A 12,456-nucleotide genomic window follows, 5' to 3' on the forward strand; every position below is an offset into this window, starting at 1 on the left:
AAGTCAAGTCTCCTGTCAGCGAGTGTGCTGGCTATGCTTGTGTCGACTCAACACAAGCTAGAGTCATCCGAAAGGAAGGAATCCCAATTGAGAAAATGTCTGTGTAAGATCTGGCTTTAGGGCATTTTCTTAATTACTGATTGAAGTGGAAGGGCCCAGCCCATTGTGGGTGATACCATTCCTAGGCTGGTGGTCCTGGGTTCTATAAGAAAGCAAGTTAAGCAAGCCATGAGGAGAAAGTGAGTAAGCAGCACCCCTCCATGGCCTCTGCATCAGCTCCTGCCTCCAGGTTCCAGCCCTGTTTGAGTTCCTATCCTGACTTCCTTCAGTGATGGACTATGATGTGGAAGTATATGCCAAATAAACCCCTTACTCCCTCAAATTGCTTTGGTCATGGTTTTTCATCATAGCACTAGAAATCCTAAGACAGAGGCAGCATTAAGTCTGAGAAAGATTATACCCATTCCGAGGCTACCCCCAGCCTGGCAGCCCTGCTTAGGAGAAGGACTCTTTGCTTATGAACTGACTCCTTGGAACACTGGACCATCTCAATGACTCTTTAGGGAGGCTTGGTGTTGTCTGTGAGAGTCATAAACGGGGAAGAGGAAACCCAGAGGAGCCTACCTTATTCTGCCCTCACATCAGGGAGGGAGAAGGAAGTTCTGAGAACATAAGTGTCCACCACCACCCCGTTTCCTAGTTGTTCGTACCCTTGCTGAATCAACCATGCTACTGCTCCACCTTCAGCCAAGTAGCTATGTTTTGAGGTGCTGCAGGTCGAAGGCCTCTCTCCTGGAATCACAGCAGAGGTGGGAGGATCAAGAGTTTGAAGGGAGGCTAGTGAGACCCTGTCTCGAAGGGGGCAAGGGCTTCTGTGTTCATAGGTAGAAGCAAAGAACAGGGCTGAGCTCTGCCTCGGCACGGTGTGAAGCCTTCCAGAACTGTAGCAGCACCCCCCCCCTAAACTGAGCTGACTTGAGGCAAACAGGGGCTCCAGCCAGAGGCAACAGGTCTTGCCCTCTGCCCCACTCTCAGGGGGAACTGAGGAGTCCTGGACTCTCCTATCCAGTTTAGAAGGAGATATTAGGCCAACCTCACCCAGTACTTAGGAACAGCTGACCTGACACATAGTTCACCCTTTAAATACATGCGATTAGGTGTCATCCTCAAGGGACTTTCTTTAAATGAGGACAGCCACCTCCAAAGGGAGGTGCCTGTCTGTCCACTGTACCATCTTTGTCTTGGCCACCCAACAGATCCTTTGTGTGGGGAGGAGACTGAGATCTGCCCGCTCTCCCTGGCCCTGTGACTCACTGCCATTTGTGGTTGGATCATAAATCCATCATTTGTCCGTGGGATCTGAGCACCTTTGTCCTTGTTTTAAGACTAAAGAGATCAGGGGAAGAGGATGTAATCACCCTCTAAACATGGCCAGAGGTGGAGGGCTCTAATTTTTTAAAGAAAGGTCTCCTGCCCTCTGGACACGCCAAATTCCCAAGAAGGGAGAGCCACCCAGGGCATAGTGCTCAGCCACCAGCAGACAGAGAACAAGGGCAGCAAAGCCTAGAATGGACACAGTTCAGACCCAGCAAGAGTGTTGGAATGAGGGCGTCAACTGCAGCTGGAGTCCTACAGGGAAAGGCTTTCTAGGGCTTAGGTTAGGAGTCGGAGTTACATTGGAAAGGGGGAAACAGGACTTGTTAGCAGCGAAACACAGGTGTGTGGTACACAGTGCCTGTTGCTCACCATGACTGCCTGGAGACTTTGACAGTTCCCACCCTCTTCCTGGCTATCCTGGAAGAGTAGTCACCAGCCCCAAACAAACAGCCCTGAGAAAAAAGGAGGCCAACACCAGATGACATTGTTGACAAAGTTTAAGCCTTCAGTGAAGTCAGAGGTCATTCTCAGTGCAGCTGGATGAGGCCCCAGACACACGGATTGGTAGGTAGGTGTCAACACTGGCCTTTACCTTAAGATGGATACCAGGCCAGGTTCCTCCCCATCGCCCAGTGACCACTGGAAAACTGAACAGCAAGCACGGTTTAGGAAACTTTTCACACCAAGGCGGGTGGTGCATTGATAGATATCCTCACAAACACCGACGTTGGCTGATATGCTCTCTGCTCTTTGGAGGAAACTGAGAACTGTTGGCATTAGGATTAGTTTAAGTGCAAGCCTTCCCTTTGCACCAGCTCACAAAGGCCCTGGCGTCCCAGCCTTCCGGTCTCAAAGGATTAAGGCATCTGTGACTGGCCATCTGTGTTTCTACCTAGCTTTGACATTTCATGAGAAACCCTGGAGATGGGAGATAACGCCTGGGAAGGCTGTCTGGCCCCCCTCCCGGCCCAGAGGTGACACGGAGCCAGCGTCCCTTCTCAAGACGTGACTGGCTGTGCGCCCGCCCCGCCCTGGCTGGGACAGGAGGGCGGGGCTGCTGCGCAGGGCGGCTACGGCCACGCAATTTCCCCGCCCGCAGCCGCACCGGGTCTGCGCCCAAATAAGGACAGCGCTTCCCGGAGGATTGCTTGACGCGCGGCGGCCACGTCAGCGGCGCGGGGGAGGTGTACGGAGACCGCGGTGACGCGGCCGGAGCAGACGGGGAGCACCCCACCCCCACCCTTAAACCTGGTACCCTCTCCAGAGGGTCACCCTCTCCAGCATGTCATCCGACGTAGCCAGATAGCTTCCTCAGCCGGGCACCCTTCTGGGGCCCATGGGACAGCGTCTTGTGGTTGGTTGTGTACCTCCAGGTGGCAAGGCAGTTCACCGCAGTCCCAAGTGGGCTTGGGTGTGGTTTTCATGGAAAGCTGAGGGAGTTTGCTCCTGGGTATTTAAAACAATCACTGTGCAGTGGAAACCTGGTCTTCAAACAAAAACAACATGGTTCCACCTCCCTTGGGTAAAGAGACAGGCTTCCCTCCCCACCTGCCCCCAGCCAAGTCAGGTGGTAAGACCTGGCCTATGGGGCAGATAGAGGAGAGGCTGTGAGACAGGGGTATCTGGCAGCTGCCTAGCAGGAGGGGGAGCAGAACTAGAGAGAGGGGGAACAGAACCAGAGACACTTCTGGGAGGGCAGCTAAGGTGCCCAGTCCCAGTGCCAGAGAAACCTGTGACAGCATCCGTATCAAACTCTGCCCCAATGCCATGCACCCGCAAGGACGTAGTGGGTGGAAAGGCCATGGGAGCTGTGTGTAGTAAAAGATTCCCGGAGGCGGAGAGAATGGATAGATTGCTGACAAGATGGGAGACACACAGAAGGCAATTGGGAAGAGTGAGACCTAACCAGAGCTCTCAGCCCGCGGTGGCTTGGGGAACTTGGTTGTCTAGGGGAGGGGTATGGGGAAGGGAAAGTCCCTGGACTTTCTTTATGCCTACCACACTGCTTACCCACACACAACCTCCCTCCTCTAAGGCCCACTTCCTCTGTCCACTTCCTTGAACTCAGGTTCTGCTTGGTGGAGCCGCTGTATGGAAGCCTCACCCCATTCCACCCTCTGGGCACAGTGACAGAGGGGAGCCAGGCTTATAGGGAGGGAGGGGATGGCTTCTGACAGGGCATGAGCAAGGATGTGACTGGTTTGTCTTGGCTATGAACACATAGTCTCAGTGTTTTAAAGGCACGGGAACAGCGCCTTTCTTCCCAGCCATTGTCTTGGGAATTGGATGATGCCAGCGGTGTTGGGTGTGGGTGTGGAGCCGGCAGCAGGATAGAGTTTGTGTTCATGCATGTGGCTATGTGTAAACTTTGGGGACGTTAGCCCTGCCACTCACTGTGAGGTCTTGGCCAGCTTCTCACTTCTCTGGATCCTGATTTCCTCATTTGAGAAATAGCAATGAAAGTATTAGTCTTATTTGTTCCTTTGAGGACTGACGGGGGGGGGGGGGGGGAGACGTGCTTATTAAACATGTTGCACATACGTACCTTCTTTCTACAGTGTTGAGCTACAGGCACAGAGTGAACACTTCACAGTAACGGTTACAGCTTTAGCGGCAATGACAGTAATGGATGCTCTCCGGGATCATCGGGTGCTCCAGGTTCGCCTGTAGGGTCCTTTCCTCTTAGTTCTTCCAGGACCCTTGTCATTCCCCTTACCCCCTGCAGCTAATCACTAGCCAGGCTTCCAGGGAAGAGTACCCATGGTAAGAAAACTAGACAGCTCTACACCCCATCTCTGTCATGCCTGTGACATGGGACCCTTCTGAGCCTTGGTGTCCCCACTCCATGGAATGGGGGGGAACACCTTCAAATTGGAGCCCCTGTGGTAGGAGATTAAAGTTGGTAAAGGGACTCTGCAAACAGCCCTGGCCTCTCCATTTTAAATCTCCCTTTTCATCCCCAGCCGCTCCTGTAGCTGGGGCTGTCTCACACTCTGTTCATAGCTTTGTTGATAGCTTTCCCTTTCCCACCAAGTTCTGGAAGCTGATACTGCCTCCCTCGGTGAGCATTCACCAGGTAGGATGCCTTAATACAGGGCAGCTCGTCAAGCCCAGGGCAGGGCACCCAGTATGAGCCCCCATCAGAGTCAGTTTCTTTTTGTCTATCAGCAAACCCAAGTGGCAAAGGCAGAAGGAAGTGACCCCAAAGAATTTGGGGAAGTAAACTCTGTCCCTCTTTATGGGGGACAGGAGGGAAGAGGAAGGGCCTTCCTAGCTGGGTTCACAGCCCTCCGTGTCGAGAGCCCCACCTGTCTTATTCCCGAGAGGAAGGTGGGTGCTCTTTACAGAAGGGACCTTGGGTGAGAAGTCTGCCTCCTCCCAGCTAGGACATTCCCCAAAGCCTGCCCCTCCCCTCTCCCATGCGTCCGGCCACCCTTTTCAGCAGAGCTCACTGAAACAGCAGCTATCCTGTAGCTGGTTGGCTTACAAATGGGACTTCTCACCCCTCTTACCTGGGCTAGCTAAAAACTTTGGCAATCAGGTATTCCCAGGCTTAGACCCTGCTTTTCTGGTACACAGGGGCAAGCCTGGGGCCCACACCTCTCTCATTTAGACCTATTCTTATTTTCCTGAGGCTGTGTGTGTGTGTGTGTGTGTGCATGTGTGTGTGCGTGTGTGACCTACTCCACTCACACCTGAATGCCTTGGGCCCCTCCTGTGTCCTGAGTCTTCTGACCTGCCGTTGCCCACTGGCATGGCCCTGGGCATTCATTCTTCCTACCACCATAACTTGGCTCCTAGGGAAATTTCCTCCCAAGTGGGAAGAACCCCTCTAAGGAGAGGCAGATGTCTATGAGGAAGGCTGACCCTCCCAAAGAGGGTCACAACTCCCCCGGGCATAGCCAACAGGGAAAGAACATAAAGAGGGTGTCCCGGAAGCCCTGAGATCCAGACCCCTCAGAAATGATGGGAGCTTCAGATTCTTCATCCAGAAAATGACGGTGAACTCTGTTTTCTGAGGCTGTGGGAAGACTAGGGAGAGGCTGTGAGGTGTTCAGGAGACTCTTATCCTAAGCAATGCCACCATGGGTACACATGCTCTTCCGTCTGTCACCTTTCCTAGCCCTGGGTCTCTACCAGCTGCCATCCCTGCAAGTGGCCCTACCTCTCTGAACACCCAGTAGAGGCCAGCCTCCTCCGAAGCTGAGCGCGCCCTACCCTGATTCTCTGGGGCTGACTTATTTAACTTCCATCTGTTGCTGGGGGTGGGGCAGAAGACATGAAAAGTACCCTCAAGTGCCCCCCCAAGATTGCGCATTTCTCTTAGACTCTGGGTCTCCTGCCCAGCATGGTAAGGGTGTGTAAGCCTGTCACGCCAGGAGTGTGGGAGAGCAGCCAGAACCTCTTTGTTCTCCCTAGCTCAGGAGAACCTGCAGCACTGAATGGGTGTGTGTTTGGAAGAGGGCACACAGCCAAGCGGTTTCTTGCGGGGGGCGGGGGGGGATGTTTCTACTACATAAAACCACAAAGACAAATTGCTCTCCAGCTATAGAGGGTGTGTGTCTTTCCCTTCTTGTGAGTAGGGGTAATTTTGGATTCACCAGGACCCAGTAATGAGCACGGGAAAGCAGCTGCCCACAGAAGTCCAGAAGGCGCTGGAGGACCAAGCTCTGTGGGGCTTCGCAGAGAACTGTTGGGAGAGGGATGAAGGGAGCCGGTCATAAAGGTCCCAGCTGTCCATTCTCGCCAGGCCGAGTACCTAGCCCAGGGTTTCCACGGAAGGAGTGGTGGGGGCAAGCGTGCCTAGTACACTCTGCTCGAAGAGCAGCTGGCACACTGCTTATCAGTCCACACCCCCAGGGCTGCTGAGGGCCTTGCTTTTTTTCTCCTCTGTATATAGTGAAAGCCCATGAGTGCTTCACCAATAGCAGTGAGAGAGACGATCCTTTGGAGGGGACTGGGAGATAGGAAATCTAAAAGGCATTTCTGTTTATCTTTTCTGAGAACTCTTTACATGAAAGACATCTGATTGGCCTAAGAGTGCCTCGTTGGCACATTCCCCTCTTCCCCCCTTCGATCGATCGGTGTTGATCATCTCCCATAGCTTCTGGTTTACCCTATCCTCCAATCTTCCCAATGATCTCATAGACAGGCTATGTGATTAGAGAGGCCAACCGGGCCCTGTAGCTCCCAGCAGCTCCTCTCCACTCCCAGCAGCTTTGCCCTGGGCTGGTCCACTGATGAAGCCCCAAGGAGTTTGGGAGTGGAGTTCAAGATCCCTCAAAGAAGGGTGACTTGGTATCAGGGTCAATCCATGGGTAATATTTGGGGCAGACATGGTATAGGGAAAGGGCTGGCCATGTCAGAATTGGCTCCTTTTCCCTCTTCAATGATGTCTTATCCCTGCCCTCCTGGAATCAAGGAAGTTCATGACAAGATTGCTAGAACTCAAGTTAGTAGAGCCCAGTATAAACACAGCCTGTTACACAAACACTTCAGGTACTCAGAGGCCTGGAATTCATAAACATACCTGGATCCAAGTACATTCTGAACTGACTCTAGAAGCGGGAGTCAGTGAGTCCTGTATCCTTGCCCACTGGTACCTACTGGATAATACTGTCCTACCCTGCCATGGGGAACAGACAGTCAGCCCACCCACCCCAGCTCTCCAGCATGAAGCCAGAAGTCAAGTGCCTCTGGAACTCCCTGGCTGTGCCACCATCTTGCTGGGCCCCGGTCTCCCTCACTGTAAACTGGGATTGTTGGCTGACCATGAGTTAAGATACCCAGATAGCTTGATAATTTTCTTTGTACCTTGTGCTCCCAACGCCCTCCATCCTCTGCCACTTGCGTTCGCTTGGCTGGCCTTGTGTACATCCTATTAAAGGCCTTTTGTTATGTTTTTTTCCTCACTCCCCAAACAACTAGTAGTACACACTAGGCAGGTACTGGAGAAATCTGCAGTGGCCACAGAGTAGTAGAGAGGACCCGCAGGCCAACAACTGATAAAAATCAAGATCTCGGGGGAGGAGGGCAGGTTTTGAAGTTTGTGTTTGTTTATTTGTGACTCAGGCTAGCCTAGGCTGGTCAGGAATTCACACTTAACCCAGTAACTCCTTGTGGGTTTGAACCTTGCGCAGTACTTCTACCTCCGCTTCCTGAACGCGGAGGCTGCAGGCTCCAAACACCACAAGCTGCTCCCACTGTCCTTCCTTCCTTGAGGCAGTCAGACCATGCTGCCCAGACTGGCCTTGAACTCTCAATCCTCCTGCCTCAGCTTTCAAGTGCTGCCACACACCAGGTTATATGAACCTTTTGAGTACCCAAGAAGCAGCTTTTGAATTTCAGCTCAGAGTGCCATGCTATAGGGCTAGGTCAGGCTTTCCTTTCTGACAGAGAGGCTGTATACTTTCCAGCCGGAATATAAGGGAGCAGATGCCCGAGACTGCTGTCGCTTGAGGTCTAGGTCCTGCTGGCCCTTTCTGAACCCTCCTGGCTCCTCCTCCCAGCCACTGGAGAACTGCCACATTGAGAGGCAGAACCTGGGAGGCGTCGGAGCCCATTCATTTTTAATAGTCCAGCTGCCATGGTCTCCCAGAAGTTCCGCTGCACACAAGCACTCTCAGTTGCCAGGCCTGGGTCTTGTCAATGTTTAATGGAAGCAAGGATCTTATCTGGAGTTCCAAGTCGTTTAGATTACTCCTGTGTAAGGACCTGTAGTGTGGGATGGTGAAGACAGATGGAAGACTCCTCAGAGTGACCCTGCTGCTCCCCGGGGCAGGAAGGGGTTCTTAGAGTTAAAAACAGTGTGTGGGTGGCCCAGGAAACAACGCAAACGGGACAGAAAGCCCTATCTCACTTTGGTCAGGGTCTGACCACACTGTCAACAGCTCTGCCTTGGAGTCGATTCCAGGTGCCCAGTGCACACCCTGCCAGGGGCCTCCTGGGAAATCCAAGACACAAGGTAATGGATGAAGTCTGGAGGGACTTAAAAATAGATGTCCATTGAGCCTGTTCTGGTGTCCCTCAGCAACCAAATCTGCCTGTATTTGGGAGAAGAGACACCATCTGGCTTGCCTCTAGTATCAAAGTGTTGCATGGAATGACTACAAGTCCACACTAACCTGCCAGACTGAGCTGGGCCGCTCTGTGCTCCCGGTCCTGACTCCAGAGCAACTAGGGGAGGGACTAGTGCAGCTCCCCAAGGCCCCGAGGAATGCCTTACGCAGAGAGTCAAGTTCTATTTGGGGAATGGAACATCACGGTTCTAAACACAAGCCGGATGTTATTTACAAAACTTGTCTAATGGCCCAGCCTCCATACCGGTAGCTCATTGGCTGCTCGTCTAATGGCTCAGCCTCCATACTGGCAGCTCATTGGCTTCCAGCTCAGGTTTCTCTAGCGGCTTTCTCCGGACTTTCTCCCGTCCTACCAGTTTCCTCCGCTTACAGATCAACATTCCAGCCGAAGTGTCTCACTGACCACTGACTGTCACTCACCGATGAGACCTGTGGAGGGAAGCTGGCAGGAGCAGTTCCTAACTGGGAGACTGAGGCTTGGGAAGGGGAGACCGGCAGGAAAGAAAGTCAGAATGATATCACCCTGCCCTGCTGTCTGCCATTCTTATGAGGGTTAAAATGAAAGACGGCCGAGGGCCTCTCCCAGTTCACCCGTGAAGCTCGAGTCTAAGTGATGGGTCAGGTGATTTAAGCTTTTTCACTCCAATTCAGACGGTGGAGAAGTCTGGCTGAATGGATCAAAACTGGCCAGCACACTGGACAGACCATTCCTAACACCTGGCCTTTTGCTATGTTGTGTTTGGGGAGGTTGGACTAGAGACTGGAAAATCCCAACAGACATTCCTAAGTCCCGGGAAAGTCTGACGCTGAGGTGTCAGGACTGTGGGCACATGCTCTTCTTGAATATCCCTGGGTCTCTTAGGCCACTCTGTCCCCTTTGCTCATCATCTTGTCTCATGCCTGTTCACCCAACACCTGCTCCATCACCACCTCTCCCACACAGCGCAGGCCCGTGGGCTGCATGTGGTATGTATAATAGTAGTCCTTGCCCCAGTGACCCGTGAATATTCAGTGAGCTAACTCATGTGGAATGCTTGGACCAGCATGGAGTAAAACCTCAATAAATATTAACTGCTACAAATGCCTGTTGCTGTATGGTTTCTCATCCTCCATCCAGGGTAAAGGAACTTTAAAGGAACCCTGTCACGCGAGCCCTTCTAGGCCCTAGCATGATCCCAGACCTGAACACGGACAGCTGTGCCCCGTGGGTTTTCTCTAAAGGTCACAAAGACTCATCGAGAAATGTCCAGGCTTAGGCGCTGACCTAGGAAACTAAAGACGAGGCTTTATTCCATCAGCAAACAGGTGGGCTTCCTGAGAACGCAAGGACACCTGTGAACGGCTCATGAGCAACACAGTGGCCTGGCTAGCCACCAAATACTACCATGATGGTGCTGACCACTGGGTCCTTAGGATCTAGAGCAGAGGAGGTTTGGCAGGGCAGCTCAGGTAAACCTCCTGGTGAGAGAGAGCTGCAGAGTCGTGGCTACTTTAAATTGGGGGGGGGGGCATTGCTGGATGAAGAGAGAGCCTCACCTAGGCTCCACACATTCTGTGAGTGAGTAGCTCAGCACTCAGGCCCGTGGCAGAGGGTGTAGAGTGGCGCAAGCCTCTTACATAGAAGATACTAGATAGCACCTTATAGGTAGACTAACTCCAGGTTCCACCCTATCTGGGGCCTCTGTGAGTCCTTGTGGGCTGGGGACAAGATCATTGTGGGAGATTATCACCTTCCTCCTTAAATAGTACCTGCTCTACCCCGCTAATGAGCCCTCATCCAGAAGGGCTTGGGGACAGAGATCCATGACTTTTACCAGGCACTTCCTAAGGATGAAGATGAGACATAGGCAGAGGCCACAGGAGAGGATGAGGAAACCAAATAGTGGGGAAGAGGGAGACGTTACCCTGAGTAGCAAGAACAGAAGAGGCTCCCATTCCTACCCCAGGCAGCCTCCCATCCTCCTGCCAGCTCCCTTAGGGTAGATCGGAGAATATCTAGACAAGAGTTGCAAGGAACAAGCCCGGGCTTGATCCCAGAGTGTGAGGATCTGGTTCACTTAGAGGAATGTTGCTATTCTTAGAATCTAAATCCCAGGATGGTGACACTAACTTCCCCCTAGGAAGGCCCTGTGAGAACCCCAATAAAACTGGACAAAAAGCAGCGATGGGCAGTGTTGTGGGCTCTAGTTTGGGGACTATCTCCTGCTGAAAATACAGTCTGAATCTTAAATATCTCCCAAAGGCTCATGGAGGAAAGCTTGTTCTGAAGCTAATTGGTGCTCTTAGGAGACCCTAGTCAATCTTGGGATAGACTGGGTATCCTTGAGCCTGGTCAAAGGAAGTCTATCAGCAGGCAATGGGCCTTGAATGGGTTATTTTGTCTTGTGTCCTTTCCTCTCCTTTTCTATACTCCCTGGCTGCCACAGGATGAGAAATCTTCTTCCCCACTGGCTCCCACCACCATCATCTTCAGCCTCACATCAGGGTCCAAGGGATGGATCCAGAGATCCTATGCTAAAACTTCTGAAACCATGAGCCCTTAAGTTGATTCTCTCGAGTATGTTTGTCACCGGGCTGCAAAGGTGACTAATACCCTCTCTCTCTCTCCCTGGGTGGAGGCTCAGTACCCATTCATCCCAGAGAAAAGGATGAGTTTGGAGTTCCCAGCCAAACCCTCCACTGGAGGTGGCTGGGCTGGGCAGGAGGAGGGGAAAGTCCAGTCTGAGGCAGAACCAGGGCCTAGTGCTGCCTTCTGAGTCAGTTCTGATGCCCAAGGCCAGAGAGAAGAGACCAGACCCAGCCCAGACTTTGGAAGACTCCTATGCAGGTTTGTACCACAGTCTGGGATGCTATCCCCATGGTCTCAGGGTCGTCCACTCATGCTCAGAGAGCTCCCAAGATACACTGCCCAGAGCAGATCTCCCTTAATAAGGCATTTATAGGGCACTTATTTATACCAGGCATCACAGGAGGCTGAGGACACCACAGGAAACAGTGTAGGAAAAATTCCCACTCCTGTGTTGCTCATCTTCTACTGGGGGAGACAAACAACCAATCAGTGGATACACAAAATAAAAGTGTTTATTAACATCTGTCTTGGTTTGCTTGCTACTGCTATGATGGGGAGCAAATGGTTAATTTCATCTTAAACTTCCCAAGTCACAATCTATCACTGAGGGAAGTCAGGGTAGGAAGTAAAGCAGGAAACTGGAGGTAGAAATGGAAGTGAAGATTACGGAGAAACAGTGCTTCCTGGCTTTCTCTTTGGCTTGCTCAGCCTTCTTTCTTGTACTGACTGCTCCAACCATTTGCCTAGGGGTGACACCACCCACAGTGGGCTTGGCCTCTCACATTAATCATTAATCAAGAAGATACCCTACAAGCTCACCTACAGACAATCAGATAGAAACGTTTTCTTAATTGAAGGACCTCTTCCCAAATAACTTTAGCTTGTGTCAAGTTGACAAAAAAACTAGCCAACATCAAAGGCTAAGGTGAAAGAATATGGCAGAGAAAAGGGATAGGCAATATCAAATGGGTGTTGTTTGTTTCTTCCTTTCTTTTTAAGAGGGTCTCACTATGTAGCTCTGCCTGTCCTGGAACTCACTCTTTAGACCACCAAGCTGGCCTTGAACTCATAAAGATCTACCTGCCTGTCTCTTCCAAGTACTAGGATTAAAGGTATCTGCCACTATGCTTGGCTCAGGGGTGAGTTTAGTCTGGGTAGGCAGAGACCATCTCATGAACTCAAGACTCTAAGTAGGAAGGCAGAAGGATTCTAATAAGAAGCATTCAGTGGAAAGACATCAGGCCAGAACAGTGTGGCTGGAGATGGAAGAACAAGAGAGGAAAATCACAAAGCAGGGCCATGTGAAGACACAGGCGTTTTCTCTCAGTGTGTGAAGGAGTCACAACACATGACATATTCTTAAGGGATCGTGTCTGACAGCTGTGATGGGAACAGATGAAGTGGGACAAGGGTGAAGACAGACAGAGATCA

General features: G+C 51.8%; 1 long non-coding RNA gene across 2 annotated transcripts, besides 1 other annotated feature; it reads right to left on the reverse strand.

Annotated features, from left to right (window-relative positions):
* Positions 1 to 175: 175 nt before the first annotated feature.
* Positions 176 to 4,532, reverse strand: Gm32039. Of its 2 annotated transcripts, none has more exons than XR_387412.1 (3): positions 3,923 to 4,532; positions 711 to 3,807; positions 176 to 202 (listed from the first exon to the last, which is right to left on the reverse strand). It is a non-coding gene; the product is annotated as a predicted gene, 32039 (long non-coding RNA). The 2 variants fall into 2 exon arrangements; XR_387413.1 differs by lacking the exon at positions 176 to 202 and having other exon boundaries at positions 441 to 792; positions 1,747 to 3,807.
* Positions 2,301 to 2,572: an enhancer, noted in NCBI's record as "Btg2R9 preCRM_Gm fragment; positive regulatory potential score and consensus GATA1 site only in mouse". NCBI's record gives its function as "erythroid enhancer when transiently transfected in human K562 cells" and the evidence as "EXISTENCE:reporter gene assay evidence [ECO:0000049][PMID:17038566]".
* Positions 4,533 to 12,456: the final 7,924 nt, after the last annotated feature.

Source organism: Mus musculus, chromosome 1 (genome assembly GCF_000001635.26).
Source record: "Mus musculus strain C57BL/6J chromosome 1, GRCm38.p6 C57BL/6J".
NCBI lineage: Eukaryota > Metazoa > Chordata > Mammalia > Rodentia > Muridae > Mus > Mus musculus.